Source organism: Rhipicephalus microplus, chromosome 5 (genome assembly GCF_043290135.1).
Source record: "Rhipicephalus microplus isolate Deutch F79 chromosome 5, USDA_Rmic, whole genome shotgun sequence".
NCBI lineage: Eukaryota > Metazoa > Arthropoda > Arachnida > Ixodida > Ixodidae > Rhipicephalus > Rhipicephalus microplus.
Window position 1 is genome coordinate 134,100,604 of NC_134704.1, and position 20,695 is coordinate 134,121,298.

The following is a 20,695-nucleotide window of genomic DNA, read 5'->3' on the forward strand; positions in this document are numbered from 1 at the left end:
ATTCTTCTGAAAAGCGCGGTATCCGCTGAACACTTTCGAGGAATCTTGTGCCAATAGTTCATGCAGGGGCTGACGATGATGAGAATTCATGCAAGAAGTGAATGTGCGATACAGCTATTAGCTGAACAAAAAGAAGCTTTTGTGATGAGTTGGGGCATTCGACGACCCAGTCGTTACGCTATTCGCCTTTGTGTGACCACTGCCTGTTTTGTCGCTGTTTTAAAACGCTTTTTACTCATAATAACGTGATTCCTTTCCCGAATTCAAGCCGGCCTAAGACAACTTTGCAAACTAGTTCCAAGCACAGGCGTGGCTCAGTGGTAGGATATGGGCTGGCATGCAGCGGACCGGGGTTCGAGCCCTACTGTGCCCTTGGTACTAGGTTTTTTTTTTCCTTATTTCGCGATACCCTATAAAAAACAGCGTTTCCAGTATCCCCCAGTGCGTTTCAGCGCACTGGGTGACACTGGAAACGTTACAGTGTGTCCCAGTGTACTACAGCGCGCTGCGAGGCGCTGGGACACACTGTAAAGCATGGCCAGTGTCTTAAAGTGCGCTGAAAGGCACTGGTCACGCTGTACAGTCTCTACCACACATTGAGAACATTAGCGGCACATTGGCGGAAACTATGCGATCGGCACACTTTCTGTAAGACATCATATTGAATCACCATATGTCGAGCGCAAAATTTACTGAATATGATGGTATTCTCATCTATGTGCTACACATAAGTAGCTTCAGTTTTAGATAGGCAATAAATGCGAGTACGCTATACCATTCATATATTGATCGTGTTGGTCAGGGGCGCTGCCAGGATTTTCTGGGGGGACAAACGACAACTTTGTTTCTGCAGGGGGGAAGGAAGCACAAAACGTATGCACCGTGTTTTAAATATGCTTACTCCTGGGATGGGTAGGGCAAAGGGGGGCATGCAAGAATTGCGGGAAAAAAAGGCTCCAGCCCACCCATGGGTGACCCCCTGGCGCGGATGCGTTTTCCTTGAAGTTTGATTGAGTTTAGTCTATGTATTTCGTAAACGGCATCGATAGAACTGAGAAGTCGCAACACAGTATGACAGTATCAGTCTGATAATCAAGACCAATCTACATTGCGGCTCGTACCGTACAAAGCCGCTCGTCTCCGGCAGCAGTTATCCACTGCAATCTCCAATTTCGGTGTTTTGAGCTTCTGATTTTTGTAGTCGATGGTGAAATTATGACCACTGATGGGTCAGTTAGGATCTAAACTACAATGTAACAATTATTAGACTCTTTCTAACTGAATATTGTCACCATCGCCGCCAGACGAGGTATGGCCTACCACCGACTTGGCCTAACTTTGAAGGCGTCAACGATGATCATTGGCCGGCAGAACATCGTGCAACAAACGCTGTTGACTCGCCACCCAGGAATTCCTTCCGCTATTTTAACAGAAGGAGTGACTCGCCAGCATCAGACCACAGCCTGACAGCACCAACCAGTCGCTCACGCCGTTCACCATCCTCAGGGCGACGTTCTACATCACCACCTCCATCGGGAAAATAGACGGCGCGGCCGATGGAGGTAAGATCGCCGGCCGGTCTCCATCTCTGCAAACTGCTTTTCTTCCGATTTTGATGTTCCAAAACAAAGTGTGTGTGTTAATTGATAGTGTGCCTGCAACTGCGTTAGTGGATACTGGTGCTACGGTTTCCTTCATGAGTGCCACATTCAAGGAAAGATTGGGTCGGAAGGTTATGTACCCGTGGAATGGTAATGTGACGTTTAGTGGTGTCAGCGGAGAGTGAGTGCCTCGTTCCTCTAGGTACTTGTGTTGCAAGTGCTTTGTTTGGTGCTGAATATCTTGTCACGGAATTTTCGGTATAACCGCGGTGCACTCATGATGTGATTCTTGGGATCGACTTTCTTCAGGATTGTGGTGCTTCCGTTAGTGGCACAGGCAAAATTACGGTGAATAACGTGCTTTTGTCTACGCTTGCTGAGACATCTTTACCACGGAAAAACCGTTTCGTCGCGTCGAATGATTCTCTTTTAGCGCCGTGGTCTTTATCACGTGTTCTTGTTAATCGTGCTGTTGCCGACCTATTATCCTTTGGCGCGCAAATTCAAGCACTTGCGACTGGTTGCGTGAAGAAAATTGTACTTGTGCCTCGTTCTCTCGTGACAGTTGTGAATGGCGCCTCAAGCTTATGGGCTTTCAATTGTTCTTCGGTGCCTGCTGTTCTTCCACGTGACATGAAGCTTGCCGAGTTCGACGAAATCACGCACGGCACTATCACCGTTTTAAGCGAAGATCAGCCGTCTGAAACAAGCGAACCCCAGAGAAGCAGTTCTGAAGATGAGATCTTAAGAATGATCAACAAGTCGCTACCCTAACATGAACGCCACGCTCTTGCACGTGTCCTTATGACACATCTTTCGGAGTTCGATTTCACAAAAGGTGACACAGAGACTTCACTACCGCGTTCTCGTGCTCATCACAGAATTGACCCCGGATCTGCACACCCCGTTTGTCAAAAGCCTTAGCGCGTTTCGTCGACAGAGAGGGCAGTGATAGCTGAACAGGTCACCGATATGTTGCGGAAAGGTGTTGCCCAAGAGTCATGTAGTCCGTGGGCAGCGCCTGTGATCTTAGTAAGAAGAAAGGATGAATCATGGTGCTTTCGCGTTGATTACAGAAAACTAAATACGGTCACCAAAAAAAATGTGTTTCCGCTCCCTAGAATTGATGACGTCATTGACTGCCTGCATTCCGCTGCCGACTTTTAGTCGCTAGATTTGCGATCAGGGTATTGGCAAATACCCATGCACCCAAACGACAAAGAGAAAACGGTCTTTGTGACACCTGACGGCCTTTATGAATTTATTGTTATGCCGTTCGGTCTCTGTAATGCACCGGCAACATTCTAATGATTTATGGACACAATACTTCGTTGACTTAAATGGGAGATTCGTTTGTGCTACCTAGATGATGTGGTGATTTTTTGCAGCACACTGAACGAGCATAACAGATGTTTCAGTCTTGTTTTGGATTGCATACAAAAGACCGGCTTGATCCGAAACTCTAAGAAATGTCGTTTTGGTGAAACGGAGACATTAGTACTTGGACATCTCGTTAACCAAAATGCAGTAAGGCCAGATCCACGAAAAATCGAGGCCGTCAGCTCTTTCGACCACCGCAACCATGCACCGGGTATGAGCCGAGAGAGGAGAAGAAGAAGAAGACGTGAGCTGGCACAGAGACCGACGCCATTGCTACTGAACCATCAACTCCAGCCTGCTAATAAACACCCTTCGTCTCTAACCGTAACAGTTTTGTGGTGGAGGTGCTGGGTATGAAGGAGCCACTGCCGCTAGGTCCTCGCAGAAGCCGACGCCTCGCGCGACTGCCTCCAACACTACCGGAACTCGCGATGTCAAACAACTGTGACCTACAGTCATCTTCAACTCCTTCGGCGCGGACACCCAGTGTGGTTTGAGAACCACGAAGTGTCGCTAACAACCTGGGATCACTTCGCTATTCAACTCACAGAGTGCTTTGGGGATTCCACTGCGAAAAGTGAGCGAGCCGAGCAGACATTACTTCAGCGTGCTCAAGTGCCAGGTGAGACTTGTACCACGTACATTGAGACAATCCCAAAGCTGTGTAAGACGGTGAATCCTCGTATGTCCGAAGAGGGCAAAGTCGGGCACCTTCTGAAAGGTATTGCCGAAGGCGAGTATACCTACTTGATTGGTAAAGAGAGCCTCAATTTGGTAGCTGACGTGATCCGTCATTGCCGCACGTTTGAGACCTTGAAGCTACACCGTATCACGCCAAAGTTCGGCAGGTTGGCGAATGTTGCGACTGTTGCAAGCATTGAGGACAGCTGCAGTATCTATTGGGACCTTGCTACCACTGTGAGGCAAATCGTCCATGAGAAACTCGAGCGACACAGCAAATCAATGAACGCCGTGAAGGCCGACCAGCTCGATTGCGTTTTTAATCAACCTCGCGAAGCTGCACGAGTGGTTTATTCGCTGTAAGCTACGCCAGGCGTTGCAGACAGTCGAACCGATCCCCTACAACAGCACCACCATACGTTTCCTGACGACGTGACGCATGACCAACGCGCTTATCGGGGTACGACGACGAATCGGCACTTGGAAGATCGCACCTACTACTCGCAGCGTCCGAGGGCGGCTTATCCCGAAGTCTACAACGTTGGTCTCTGCGCCAGTTCACGTCTTCCTTCTCTTCTCCTCTCTCGGCTTATACCCGTTGCAATATCTACGGTTTTCACAGCAAACGTGGCAAAATAAGCACGGCCCTGAGCCTGGAGGTCGTTTCGGCTAGAGCGAACTGCTGTGGCTGTCGTTCGCAGAACGTAAACTAGGAGGACAAAAAATACTTCCAAACTATCGAGGGACGATATCTACGCTCTAAATACTGTTACCTATATTGTAACTTTTGGGAGTGAGTAACTTATGAAATAAAGGTTACAAAGGAGTTTATTTTCACGTTTCCGTTATTTTGTGGTGCCTAAATTTACAAAATGCACATTTCGAGCAATACATACGTTACCAGCGCGAAAAGCGCAGTGTAACCTGTCCGTAGTAACCTATGAACAACGCTGTAACTTATGTGTACACAGCCTCACCGCAACCCCCGTCAAAAAAGCAAGAAAGAGTAAAAGCATGTTGTAAGTATACCGCAGCCGCAAGCGCGGGTTCTCCTCCGCTTGGCGGTCAGCTGCGTTCGGCGCCATGAAGGCTAGACCGCGGGATGGCGCCGCCACGACAGGCGAGGCGCATATATGCACCGCGTGCATAGCATGCAGCATGCAGCACCGAATCGCCCAGGCAGCACGCATGAGGCACGCCATTTTCTGGCGGCGCTTGCAAACTTTGTTTCCAATTCGCTTCCATGGGATTGTATGCGTTGCGTGAAACCGGTGATGCCGATGAGCAGCAAAGACATCTGGGGTGTGCAGCGTGGCAGCTGCAACGAAAGTTCTTGTGTTCAGTATACAGTGTTCAGTGAGCTGTTCAGATGAACGTTCATTTATACATAGGTATGACTAACCGCATAACTTGCACTACGATTGCTGTAACACATCTGCAGCTACGCTAACAAGCTTTGCGGCAAAACGTGCCACATGGATGCGATCCAAGGCTACCCGCAGAAAATAAGCTAACAATCACATGTTTGGCGCGAGTATGCAAGCATGAAGCACTTCGTATGTAAACGACATAATCAAAATATTGGATACTTGAATTACTTAAGGTGAAGAAAAATGATCTGATTCTCGTCTTTCCGGTGTGGAGTAGTGGGCAGCGCGCCTGGCTCAGAATGTGTGATGTGAAAAGGTAGTGGGTTGTACTTCGTCTCACGCAACGTTTTTTTATTTTGTTTTTATTTTTTCACTGCGTGCACGATTTAGCTTTGATTATAATGTGCGCATGGCCAAATGTTTTTAAAAACAATTTAAAAGCCAGATATCGGCTAATAATGGGTGTCCCAGTGTTCAGCGCCAGCGCGCCTCATGCAGCGTGGCATTGTCCCAGTGTCAGTGCCACACTGGTCTAGTGACCAGTTATGGCACTGGGTCAATGCCACTGGTTTTTGCGATTGGGTAGTGGTTACGGACATCAGCGGCGGCGGACAAATATGGCGCCGCACATGACATGAGTTTTGAACTCACAGTAGCTTTCGCTGTAAAAAATAGCGGCTCTCAAGCTTCCCCTTGTTGGATGTGATAGCTATATTTTGTTGCTATTGCGCAGTTTAAACACTTAGTGCATTGAATCTTTTCGAACTTACCGTGCGCGCACTACGTGACCTTGCGGGAATACGCACAGTTACGTGCGTGCCTTTTGTAGGGGGTGAGTGGCTTTAAACCATGAAGTCGTCATGTTGATTACATGTTCTGACTCCTGATAATGTTGTACCTTGTACCACACGACATAACAACAATATTTCATGTCATATTGTGAAACATGTGTACAAAAAGCATGTGTTTGTAGAGCATGAAAGTTACTTTAACCGTACTTCCAAACAGAGGAAGTTATTTTCATTGCTTTCACTAGCAAACGGTTGGCTCTGTTGTAGAACACCCACTTTCCAACAAACGATTCGGCTTCGATACCTACTCAGACCCAAAATTTTCATTATTTTATTTGTACCTTTCTTCATTTCTTGGTCGCGCACAAGATGATGTTTTGCTCACAATCAATGACGCCGACAACGACGCTGATGCCGGAATGTCTGTGAAACAAGCTCTTTAAAGCTATCGCGCTTATATATCATTTCGATTTCTACGCCACAGACAAGCTTATTCGGCTCTATTGAATGCAGCGTTCGTTTATCCCTTGCACTGTTGTTCGCAAACATAGTTTCCTATAAATACACTAGACGAAACTTTGGCCCTAATATCTACTGGAGCTGCATCACATGACGCTTCAGCGAGCCTGGGAATAATGAGTAGTACATGAATTCTCTTAGTCTTCGAGCCTCCGGCTTCGTTCGGCATCGCGTGACTTGGAGCTGCTTTATTGTTAAGTGACAAAACGACAACGGCAAAAGTTCAGCTGTTGCACTGCACCACCTTAACCTTTTAGTCTCATTATTTCAAATCCGCTCACGAAGTTCACGACAGTTCGTTATTTCATTCCAAACAAAATTGAAACGCAGCAATAAAACAAAACGACAAGTGCGTTCGAGGCCCGCAAGCACAAAGACTAGTCAAATTCATGTACTACCCAAATCTATCCCATAGTCACTGAACGATCGCAGCACCACAGTCACCTCTCGTGTTTCTGAGGAAGGAAGCTCTATGTCATCATACGCCTACAATCAATAAAAAAAAAGTACTGTGGCGTTATGGGATTGTCGGTGTTTGTAAGGCGGGAAGCTATTTGATGCAAGCCGACAAAAAAAGACAAATCATTTCGCCAGTGTCATCGCTACTTGCTCTGTAGGTTCAAGATCTGGCGTTCAGTGGAGGCATAAATCACTCTAGAGCTTAGGTACGCAGCAGGAAGTGTGCAAAAAGTGGCAACGATAAGCCGGGAACGCTTCATTTAAAAATATGGGCACTTCTCGAAATCGCACCTTCCAGGTTTGCTAGCTGTCGTATAGTCCTGTCGTTTCTGTCTATATTTCGTAATTTCCGGACAAGATAATCGACGATGGAACCGTAAAAGCCGAGAAAAGTGGAACATCTTCATCTTACCCCTATACAAAAGAAAGTATTGTGCCATAGTGGCAACTTTGTACGGCAAGTGAAGTACGCAATTTGAAGTTTCAAAAATGAACTTAAAGGTCGACAGCGCTTTTGTACTCGTACATGAGAACTATGCAAATCATTCGATTTTTCGGCATTGCAATGTTCCTACCGTCAAGGGGAAGGAAATGAATGATTCAACAGTTTTAAACAGAAAGCTGTTTCGCAAACCATTCTTCAACAGTCAATCGTAGGAAACTATCATCATTCTAAGAAGTTTCTGTGACTGTGCAGCCTACCAGAAGGAGACCCTATTCATAAACGATTGTATGCCTCAGGAACTAGGTGAATTAAGCTGTACCTGCCACTTGTCAACGCAAAATGTGGTTGGAAACCATAAGCCCGACCAATGGCTACGAAGCGACGGGGCTGGAGGCTTCGAGTACGTACAACGAGAGAATAATAGGGAACTAGAAATCAACGGTGGCTGTGTGAAGACTGCATGTGAAGCGGTGAAATTTTTACGCAAACAAAAACGCGCCCGTACATGTTAGCAGCAGTTTCTGCGTCGACAGTTTCAACAACCATGTCATATAAGTCATGGTCACTGTTCTATTTTTAACCTCGTTGCACTGAAAATTGACGTAGAAACAACCTTGCGTCACCTAGCTAAAGCCTAGGAACCACCTAGAAGGAACAAAATTGTGTTCATTTCACAATGTAGACAATATACCCGCAGGTGCGTGTGTATTTGAGATTTCGGTTCACAGCTTCCAGAAACAGTTGCTTTTGGCTTATTGCCATGTGGAAGTTCATTCTGTTAAATGGGAGCCTCGAAAGGCACAATAGCGTGCCAAAAGTAGGTGGAGGCATCCGCAGCTACCTACGAAGGGCAATCACATTGCGTGTAGCACTACGCGACATTCATGTATCCATTTGCACGTTGACCAAATTTGTCATAACCCTTAACCTGCTCCCTGTATAGAACAACCAGGAAGAAACAGATGACATGCGCAGCCGTGTCGTGCTACGTTCCTTTTTGTTGCGTTTAGTTGCGCCCTCACGACGGTTTCTATGTCAAAGCACCAACTCGTCCAACAGTCAACTCTTTTGAAGTTCCGCTCCCTGTATTACTGAACGTCGGGCGCCCTGAGATGGGGCATTATTTTGACGGTGGGAGCAACGCTCTCCTGTTGATACAGAGCAGGTAGCACACCCCACCACTGATGATATCATCTGTTCAATTAATTTCTCTGATGCTCACGCATTGCGGAGTTTGCCAGCGAGTACATCAGTACTGCTTTTTTAATCTTCAGCGTGCGTAAACGAGACAGCGGCTGAGAATACGCAAGCTTCACGCGAGCAACCTTGAATATGCAGTTTGCAGCCGTAGAAGCATCTGGGATGTTTCCAAGAGCCCACGTTTATTAGAGCTTATTGCTGAGTGCGGCGGATGGTGTAACAATCGCAGTACAGCGATCCGGAGGAGTGGTTGGGAATGTGCGTGAACGATGGGGAATTCCTACTGCTGTGGAATCCCGGTCGCTGCAGACGACATATTTTCCCGAGTTAACGATCCATACGAGCAAACTTGAATCGCTGCGTGCACGCCATGGCTTAGTGAGTGCTTTCATATTGAGTTAAACGATAAGTGCACGATTAGGAACGATATGTACCCTACTTTTTGTTTCTTAGTTTTGCTGATTGTGCAATTGTTTTTTTTTGCTGTTTCGGCTTTCTCAGCGTCCGACAATCATTGAATGTTGATCAATCACACAATTCTGGAATTATTACGGAATCGGAAAATGCTGTATGTGCTTGACACTGCCTGCCATATGCCTATGCAAAATCAATTCGAAAATGATAAATTGTTGATTAACCATAACGCTTACCACAGCTACCCCTACTTTCGCTAGGGCTCTCCTGCCCCGAAGTAGTCTAGACTAATGTTGCCAAATTGACTTTTAGGACTAACTATAAGCATCGTGATGCTCGATCATTATTGCAATAGCTCAATTTCAGTGAACAGGAAACGGAAGCTACCAAGGTATATAGATATAGCGCTGCGTTTTCGTTGCTGTTTTGTTGCTGAAGCATCTAAAATTTGCTCTGAAAAGCATATCAAATAATTTCTGAAATTAGTGGCTAAAGCTTCTACACCAAGGTACACACTGAATTAAAAAAAAGCGATTGAAGTTGATATCATGAGTCGGGACACAATCTCTGCTCTGTAAGCGCCTAACCGCGACTAGAGGCTGACAATGACTACATATCGAATAGAAAAGCAGACAGCAGCGCAGCAGATTTATTGGTACGCGTTCTAGAGGCAACCATTGCCGACTGCCACCAGCTTCTATTTCATGTTTGTGGCCGACACAAATTTCTTACCACCGTTATACAGCTTGTACCAGCCTTTTCTATCTTAATTTGGTGATATCCGCTGTGAACACTGCAACGCACTAAGATTTGTTAGCTAAATGACAATTGTAGCTATATAGCCCATGTGCACCATCGTCTGAAGGCATCCATTTTCGCTGATGCTACTGCATCAATCCGAGCTTGGGAAGTTGTATCAAGTAGAATTGTCGCGTGAGTGCACAAGCCCTCGTCTTTCATTTTCGATTTTTGTTGAGGGTATTTATGCTTTGGACTTCGTGTCACTCCTACCCGCTCAGGCAGGAACCTGCTGTTAACCGACCTAATCGATAAGCATGAGCTTCAATCACCGCATCTACTTAACAGACATGACGTAAATGAAAAGCTCAATCAACAAAATATACGTATTCTTAAAACATCGAATGCACCGTTTCCGAAGCAGTCGAGATCCTGCCCATGCAGGCGTACAGAGTACTTGTTCATTACGGCACAGCATGAATTCTGATGGATGCACATGCATAACGTAACCGCACCGCACTGCGGAAGCCGAAATTCTCATTTATTTAGATTGATTGATTGATTGATTGATTGATATGTGGTGTTTACCGTCCCTACACCACCAGGTGATTATGAGAGACGCCGTAGTGGAGGCCTCCGGCAATTTCGACCACCCCGGGTATGTTTTAACGTGCATCAAAATCTGAGCACATGGGCCTACAGCCTTTTAGCCTCCATCGAAAATGCAGCCGCTGCAGCCGGGATTCTATCCCGCGACCTGCGAGTCGGCAGCAAAGTACCTTAGGCAATAGACCACCACGGCGTGGCACACCTTTGGACTGTTGCACTCTGGGTTACTAAAGCGTATTTGGGAGTAGTGACGCAATTAAAACACAAAAAGAAAACACTTGCGATCTCACAGTTTTTAATCATTACAACTAAAAATACAGTTACTAAAAGCGTGTGCAATACAGAGGAATCATAACAAGGACACACTGCAAGTCAAAAATTAGATCGTAAGAAGTATTAAGGAAGGTAGGAAGACGAATAAAATAACGAAATTACTGTAGTTAACGTAAAATAAGCAAAAAACATAAATTGAGACAACGCCACCACACAGCAAGAGTACGCACTTCTTCTTCTTGCAAGCGTCATTAAACAGCTAATGCATAATCATTTTCGTTAGAAGCAGTTTTCGTGATTTCGTAGCATAGATTGATAGGGCCTAATACATTGAAAAGCGGGAGCATCCTTATGACCAAGATGTCTCTGTCAAATGCCCTGTGAATCTGTCATTTTTGCTTGTTGAGCGGCTTCTAGTAATAATTGTGGCTATATTGATTTATTTTCTGTTTATTGACGATATTCTTTATTGAGATGCTTGAGAGCAGAAATTACAGTCTCCCGTCTAGCCTTTATGCACTTGTTCGATCAACGCCCAGACATCTGTAACTACTGGCTTCTTTGATACTTATGCGCTTTGTCGATCAAAAAGCATATTTTATGTGCCTCTGAGGTGTGACATCAATATGTAAGCATTCTGTCTTCGTTTCCTTTACAAAAATACGTACATACATCATTCTGAAGACCCAAGTGTTTCTTACGCTTCGCTGCAATGCAACGCTTCGCACAAAAAGCGCTCTGCCGACCATACGGTGCTGCCACCTGGCAGTGGCCCTGGGTTCTGCACAAGCTCATGTTACCCGACGGTACTGCTACATGGTGTCGATATCTCACGCAGCGTCATATCTCACGCAGATGAGACAAGGAGCCATATTGCCCGGCTGTCATAAGACTATCGTGTCTCGACGACATTCAGCGTAGCACGCAGTTGTTTGAATGATTAGGCGTAGCACGCTGATACGGGACGAATTTCTATATCCCTACCTCTATTATCGCTATATCACTGTATTTCTTTCTCTGTTCAGAGTGCGCTGCCCTAGAGTGTACCAGCTGGCGTATGCTGCCGTGTGCGGTAGAGTTCTCTGGCATGCTGCAATCTCAGCTTCGCGTAGCGCTTTATGTGTAGCATGATGAGAACGTGCTTGCCCCAAGAAGTCTTCTTCACCTTTTCCTTCATGTGCCTCACGATGAAAAGTGAAGGCACATGAGGCCCTGTGCTGTACTTAATACATCATTGGCGCTTTTTTATTGCCTTTGACCCAAAACTATTCACGCACTGACCCAAGTGACTCTCTGCACCAAACTGAGTACTTATCGAAAATTCCGCTAGTGGAAGAGTGGTTCGTCTCGCGATACACACTACCCTCATCCTGCAGCCCTTCGAGCACTTAAAAAAAGAGAAAATGACACACATATTAGCAAAAATGTTCGTTTAAAGATTTTCCTGTACATTCATACTTGGAAAGGCATTCCACGTGTATATGCTATGCAGGCTCAGGAGCACAACTATGTCGTAAGGTACGCCACTCTCATTTCTAAGAAAAGTAAACAGATTCCAGAGTTCTTCACAGCAACTTCTCCAAAGTTCTTTGTAATGTGTCACAAAAACACCGTCGTCAAACAGTCTAATAACATGTGTCCAGTTGTTTTGTGTTATTTGCATGAAAAACAATGCATGTTTCATGGAACGAGTAATATTTTATCTACCAACCATGTTTGGTTGGTCATGTACCGTTGGGTAACTGAAAGAAAAATGTTTGAACCTACGGTGTCATACAACAATGCATTTAACACGTTTAGAATGCTTCGTATATAGTTCATGGTAAAGTGACACAGGCAATAAAATTCCAACGGGGTCTGTACAGAGTTTTTATGTGTAACATCACTGAGATATTCTAACGAAAATTGTACTGACAGAAAGCAAAAGACAAAATATCTTTTGAATACACCTCAATTCGTCCTAGCGAATTTCTCTACGACACTATAAATTCCAGCAGGACTCTAAACAGATATCACACTTTACAGAAAGATTCACCTCCATCGCACATGAAAATGAAACAATGCACTATCTGTCACTAGTACAAATAAACCAATTCAAGACCGGCTTCTAAGTTCGATTTCCCCGAGACGGAGCTTCAAATGAATTCTGCAAATAGAATGTGTCTGTTTTGCACGTTCATTCTACTGCAAAGCAAAATGGTGTAATACGCATCACACCAGGAAGAAGTTGCACATTGTGACTCACACTAATATTCAAGCACCTTTAGCTTTTCATGTCTCAGCGTTATTGCGTAACGCCTGCGTTTCTTCTGTTTTAAAGCCCCGCCGTGGTGGTCTAGTGGCTAAAGTGCTCGGCTGCTGACCCGCTGGTCGCGGGATCGAATCTTGGCTGCGGCAGCTGCATTTTTCATGAAGACGATTATTCTGCAGGCCCATGTGCTCAGATTTGGGTGCATGTTGAATGAACCCAGGTTCTAAAAATTTCCGGATCCCTCCACTACACATGGTGGTTTTGGGACGTTAAATTCCACATATCAATCAATCAAATCTTTTGTTTTAGTGTTCTTCACTGTCCCAATAAAACTTAAGTGTCACTTAGAAACGTGTCACTTGTATTTCTTGCCATTTGGCGTTCGCAAATAATCTTAATGTGACATCCCATTCCCAACGTTAGAATGAAAGACAATTACAGAAGTTCAGTGCACTGTCACTCACCTGGCAAAAGTGTTTCGCCATGTTAATAGAATACAATATCGTCACATAATTGGCACAGCAAACAGCAATCTGATCTGCGTAAGCTGAGAGGCTGACCTCAGCTTTGAGCATTTGAAAATCGCGTATTTAGTTGTTATTACGTATGCTGTTAAGAAGCTCCAGGTAGATGCTAATGCCAGAGCCCTCCACCCCGGCCTATGTCATTACCACATCGTGGTATATCAAGAAAACCTCTAGCAATAGTTTTAATCAATTCGTTTCCCTTTTACATTTTATACAAAGTCATGCGCATAGGACGCCAAGTAGAAATGTATGGGCGAAGACGGCAGACGATCGTTACCAACAGTGCCACATTGCCTGTCTGCTATCTTTCCAATGTACGCACAAACACGCACATGCAGACAACAACGTTCGTTTGCACGAGTATTACGGAATTTATGCTCGATTTGCTTTTCTCGTCATGCGGCTCGTGTATGCTTCTGCTCATCTCTTCGGAGTACATAAAACTCTTGAAAGTGCATGCCCTAAGCAATACTGATTTATGGGCACCTAACATTAGGTCGTTGCCAGACATAAGATGCTGTAGGCTTACCTTGCACGCTATTCAGCCTGCATAAAAGTATGCATACTCCGCTAATATATTAACAGCGTTACTTCGCTTACGGGCTGCATTTGTGATGGTTGCTGAAGCTAATCATAAATAATTCTGTCTGCATTTATCCTGGATCACGGATAAGATATAGTGAGAGCTCAGTATGCCTCTTCTTTATTACGCATGCAGTGCTCCATCCATAAGTGCGATGTAGCGGTGCTCCATTCGCTTTGAATACAGTGTATACGTTTGTTATCATACTTATACAGTTATAGCCCTTATGCGAATATATCCTTACCGCATCATTCATTCACGTTGTGTGCATTATTGGGAACAGTGGTACACACGTACTACTGACGCGACTTCCTCGTACAGACTTGTCATTCCCCCGAGGAAGTAGGTGGAGTAACGTTTATGGCAGTATTCGACTGTCTGCTCACCAGCACGAACGCCGAATACATTGTACAAGAGAGAGCAATTGTACTCGATGTAATCTTCTTGAAAAGAAGGTCCTCACGTTGTAATTGTGTTTATTAGGGCTCAATAATTCTCAAAGTATGAATAATATCACGTGTAAATGGTAGCATGGGGGCACAACTTGCAGCTTGTAAGGCGCAGTGGCGATGTTTGTTTTTAGTGCCGGAAGGAAGCCAAACATATTGCTTACGAATAAACAAAACTTCGGCCATGGCCCATGGCAAGTTGAGAAGGTTTGTCTAACCAGTTGGTTGGGTTGGTAAAACAAATTAAGCCATTTTACCACATGGCTGGTAAGATGTTCGCTCTAACGTGTAGCGCACTCATATTCACAGTAAATACTCTGTTTCAGTTCGCGTAGTGCAAAAAATACCACGATAAAATATCATATGTCTTGTGATCACACGAATATCAGAGAAAGAGTAGAGGACGACAAAAAGCATTAACAAAGGGCTTAAATGACCTCAAAGAAAGCAAGTTAAATTTTCTAAAAAAAGGTGTTACTTTCCTCCACTACTTATGACATTCCGTAAAAGATTTCGTAGCAGCACACACCAAGATGTATAGGATTTATAGCATCTCTTACGAAACTATCAGTGATAATCAATTGGTTGTTGGATCGTTTAATAATTTTAAAAAGAACAGTGCGTTTGAATACTTTACGCAATTATTATATGTTCCTATTTCCGCATTACATTCAGATACAGATACAAATACCAATAAGGCACGAGACGCTCGGTTTAGTGATCGTACGTGTAGAGATAATGTGATAGCGACGCTTTGACAAATAAATTGAGTGGATATTCTGGTTCCAGCTTGCCCTTTTGTTATATGTCTGCCCATAGACATCTAACTGTAACTTATTTAACTGGAAGTGCCACTGCTTTAGCGGAGCATGCTCCGCTTGATCTCATATTTCAGGGGCGAGGCTCCTTAAAGCGGCGCCCATTCGTCCCTAGTAGTATTGTGTAACATGTCTTACGCTTTCACCTGCAAGGTGGTGATGGTTGCAGATTTCTCCTGTGCGCTACTGAACAATACAATAAAAAAAAACGCGCGCGTTGACTAAAAGCCGCATTCTTTTGTCTCTCATTCCCCATTATCAGCCATTAGCATGTACATTGAACCCTATCTGACAAGAAAGGGTTGCTACGTTATACTCACTGGGCATAGCCTGCTTGGTTTTAGAAAGGTTTAGCGAGCGTTGGGCCGCAGTGCCATGAATACAATGAACTACTTTATACCATGAACTCGAGTTGGTTGAAGGTGGGAAGTAGACACGAAGCGCAAGCCGCAAGAAAGTGCGCGCGCGCCACCTCTCGTTTAGTCCTTGGAATGTCCGCTGGATGGCGGTGCTTCTACAAACGCAATATATGATGAAAAGATGTGAGATGGTGGTACTTGGGGTGTTGACTAGATGAAAGAACAGACACACAGACAGATGCATGGACGGACACACAGATGACTGCACGGACGGATGGACGCATGAATGGACGCAGGAGCGAATTCATGGACGAAAGTAGGGATGGACGCATGGACAGACGCACGCACAGACGGGTGGATGAATGCACGGACTTTCACACAGACGGACGCATGGGCGGATGGAAGCAGGAACGAATGGACGAACGGATGCTTCGCCCCACTCTTCATCCTTCACCACATGGATATGCTGCCTTTTTTCATCGCACACGCCGCAACATTTCTCAATTTATAGTAGATGCTCAATTTATCATTATGTGGGAGTTATATTTTCAGAGAAAGGCGTGAAGTTACTTCGGTATGATAGATAGAAGTAGTACCTACAGATGTGAGCATGTCCACATTGTTATGAATTGTAGACTTTTTTGTTTCCGGTTTTTGATACCGCGTGATATGCTTGAGCAGCAGAAACCAATACGATACTATTGCACGCAGTCTCACAACTTTGATAATAAGAACTGCGGGGCAACCATAGTGGACACGCAAACCGCCTCTTCAGCCACCAAAAGCTCCACTCATTTTGATTTTCTAAATTATCTGCGAATGGAAAACTACCACCCGAAATCTTGAGACGCGTTCCATTTGCACGACTCCTCTGCTTCCAATTGATATTTATTACATAAGACACACCCAGTGAGAAGGTTATCTTGCCTCTGCAGTGATTGCTGCTCCGCGTGATTTTTAGCCGTGTCTATTGCGTGGATATATATATCACTTGGACTAGATTCTACAAGTTCCATAATCAATTGCTCAGAATATGTAAGTTGTAACACAGTTATCGTAGTAAGCAGCAGTTCAGAAGGTCAGGATTCATTTCAATGAATCAAGGTTCATTGTCAGGGTTGCGTGTGTAGAACACACGCAACCCTGACAAAATAAATTACTGCAACATTTTCAGCCTAACGAGATGAGTTTGGTGACACGAAGAAGTACCACAATGTCTGTAACTTCCTTCAGTGCATCTTTCTGCAACCTCTTTTCTCCCCTTTATCCCTTCCCCAGTGCAGGGTAGCAAACCGGATGTGCGTCTGGTTAACCTCCCTGCCTTTCCTTGCATCTTTATCTCTCTCTCTCTCTCTCTCTCTCTCTCTCTCCTTCAGTGCTGCAATACATGTTAGTAAGCTAGCATTTTATAGACTACAATTGAGTGATGCATGTAAAATAAGAAGAAATGCTTTTCACGCAACACGAAGGCAGTTGGACGTAAAACGAGCAACCGTGTTCTAAATTATCTAAATGAAAAGACCGTGTGGTCCGCTTCTTTTCCGTTGAATGATGAAGGCTACAGCACGTCTATTTCACAAATAAGTCCTATATATCGTCATTCGGAATGCTGCCGGAGAGAAAATGTTATTTATTTACAGTCAGGGCCAAGGTATGAGACAGAGTAGGCACTCAGCAAAACTATCTGTAGAAGAAGCAAATTGCTTTTAGGAGCGAAGCTCCTTGAGTCGTGGGCTGTGCGTCCCCTGTATGTAGCCACCTCTCGTTCAGTTCTAAGTATTACGATAGCCACCGCCCGATCTAAAGGGTACAGCCATATCCATCCGTCCATCCGTCCATCCATCCATCCATCCATCCATCCATCCATCCATCCATCCATCCATCCGTCCGTCCGTCCGTTCGTCCGTCCGTCCGTCCGTCCGTCCGTCCGTCTATCCATCCGTCCATCCATCCATCCGTCCATCCGTCCGTTCGTCCATCCATCCGTCCATACATCCGTCCGTCCGTCCGTCCGTCCGTCCGTCCGTCCGTCCGTCCGTCCGTCCGTCCATCCGTCCGTCCGTCCATCCATCCGTCCATCCGTCCATCCGTCCGTCCGTCCGTCCCTCCGTCCATCCGTCCGTCCGTCCGCCCGTCCAAAAGATGCAAGATGTTATAAACTAGACGGTGGTACGTGTAGTTGATTATGAAAGATGCGAGGTGTTATAAAATAGGAATGATGCCACATATGGCGCGTGTCATCGTTCGATATAGTGCGGCGACGTACGCTAGGGGGAGCGTTGCAATAAAATCGAGTGGGCAAAATGTACGGAGGATTCATGGTTTACCAGGTTTACCTCCGGAGCTTCGCCCACTCATCATCATTCACTTCGTGGATATGGCGGATTTTCGTGGATTTTTTTGGTTTCCACTAACAACAGGGCCCAATTAAAGGGACCCTGCAAAACTTTTTCAACATGGTCAAAAAACGCTGCCTATCGGTAGTAGAGGCTCCCGACAACACGCGAGCCAAATATTATAGCACAGCACGTGGTCTGGAATTCGCAATAAATTATCAAAGTCAGATGAATATTGCTCTCTCTTATCTCCACAATACACAAGACGCTAAAGAAATTTGCATATCCCACGTACAGTGGGAATCGATGATATGCGAAGCACGAATCAGAAAGGTTGATATGCCACTTAAAAATCAGCACAACATTACGAGGTGGAAGTAAATGATGCCGTACATAACTTCCGTGTCATGCTCATAGTGTTTGGATGTCTCGTTTACCTTCGTCTTCTATTCCCGTCACCTGATACCAAATTTAGTATTTGGGAAGCTAGCGAAACGCCCACGAACACACTATGAGCATGGTATGTTGTCATGTTCTTACATGACATGCGTGTCATTCATTGATGTGTGGTGCTTTATGGCGCAAGGGCCAATTGATGGCAAAAGAGCGCCATTTCAATGAGTAGAGATATGGACGATGGTATGTTGCGTGGCTGTATAGGGGCCATGAAATTCCTCGCGATAATGCGGGTAAAAACATGAGTATTAAAATCATGATAGTGGCGTGATAAGCATAGTAAAAAAGGGTGACAAAGGTTTTGATAATAAAAACGTGCAAAAATATTTGCACTAGCACAAGTGCCTCATCAGCGCCCTTGTGTCCAAGAGCTGCGAGGCAAGTGCTTTTAAATGTGGTCTATGCAGCAGCAACCTCTCTTAAGAGGTCGCGCTACGCATTACCTGGGTATATGACATTATAAAAGCGAACATCTCTTAAAAAAGCTAGCAGCGATTTATGAGTGAACGGTGGTTCCCTACCGAAGAACATTGCAGGGTGTCAAGGGATATGTTGTCGGTAGGGTAATGAAAAGTGTTGTTTTCTTAGAGTGTCTAGTTGTTTGCATTGGATTAAAATGTGAAGAACTGTTAGTGCTTCACCACATCTGTCACACAATGGTGGATCGCCACTGGACAAAAGATGTGAGTTTGTCGTGTATGTGTGTCCTATCCTGAGCCTCGTTAGTGTTACCTCTGTGTGACGTGATTTTGATACTGGCGGCCAATGGCCAAGGTGTGGCTTAATAACTTGTAGTTTGTTTTGTGTGTGCCGATCCCACTTGCTTTGCCAGTAGTCCCTGAGCTTTCGTTTGAAAAAAGGCTGGAGATCAAGGGCTGGGATTGATATGGGTGTTGTGGCAGTGCTTTCGTGGACGGATGCAGCAAGCTGATCTGCCATCACGTTGCCTTGGATCTCACGGTGCCCTGGCACCCAGCACACTACAACATGTTGCTTGAGTGTGTAGAGTGAGCATAAAGTGGAGTAAAGTGAGATGAGGACCGGGTTTTTTGTTTTTTAAGATTGTGCAGAGCCGTTACCACACTGAGGGAGTCTGTATAAATTACGGCTTTTTGTATGTGTAATTGTTTGATGTGTTTATCTGCCACAAGTATCGCGTAAGCTTCCGCTGTTAAGATACTTGTGCCTGGATGTAGAGGGCCAGCATCCGCGAAGGATGGGCCGACAACAGCGTAGGACACAGAGGAGTTGGACTTGGAGGCATCTGTAAAGAACTCAGGACGTGTGTATTTGTGTTGAAGTTCCAGGAAGTATGTTTGGATATGGGCAATAGGCGCATGTTTTGTAACTTCAAGAAAGGACACATCACAGTCTATAGTCTGCCATTGCCACGGTGGCAGATATGCTACAAGAGCCATTAAACTATGTTCAAGTGACACTCCAGTTTCCTCAGCTAGACTTTTCAGGCGAACTGAGACGGGCTGCCTCATCGAAGGCCTGTTTTGAAACAGATTGGAGCTCGACAAATCATTAATAGTAGAGTATGAGGGGTGCTTTCTGTCTGCCTTCACCCCAAGAAAATATTCAAAGGACATGTAAGTTCTTTGTAGATGAAGCGACCATTATTTTGACTCAACGTAAAGGCTTTCTACAGGGCTGGTGCGAAAAGCACCCGTAAAAAGGCGGATGCCCAAATGGTGCACGGGATCCAGCATCTTCAAAGCACTTTGAGTCGCAGACTCATAAACAATGGCCCAATAATCTAAGCGGGTGCGAATGAGGCTTCTATACATGTTCATGAGACATTGCCTATCACTACCCCAAGTAGTACGTGACAAAACTTTTATAACAATAATGGCTTTTAAACATTTTGTTTTTAAATACTTCATGTGTGGTACAAAGGTCAAATTGTTGTCCAAGATTAAGCCTAAGAATTTATGCTCGGCTTTGACAGACAGACATTGCCCGTTCAGTCGAATGTCAGGTTCCGAGTGCATGCCTCTCTTTCGAGAGAACAAGACACACGAGCTTTTTGTGGCTTAAGTCGAAATCCGTTTTCATCTGCCCATTTGGAGACCTTGTTTAAACCCAGCTGAATCTGCCACTCACATATTGCCAAGTTGCATGACTTGAAGCCAAGCTGTACGTCGTCGACATATGTACAATAGAACATATTGCGGGGGATTGACAGGTGCAAGGAATTCGTTTTGATAATAAAACGTGTACAACTAAGCACACCACCTTGCGGTGCTCCCGTCTCCTGGACAAATGTTTGGGAGGGAACACTGCCTACACGGACACGGAATCTTCGATTGGACAAGTAACTCTCGATTATGGAAAACATTCTACCGCGCACACCCAGGTGACACAAGTCTCTTAATATACCAAATGCCATGTTGTGTCGTAAGCCTTCTCGATATCGAGAAACAAAGAGAG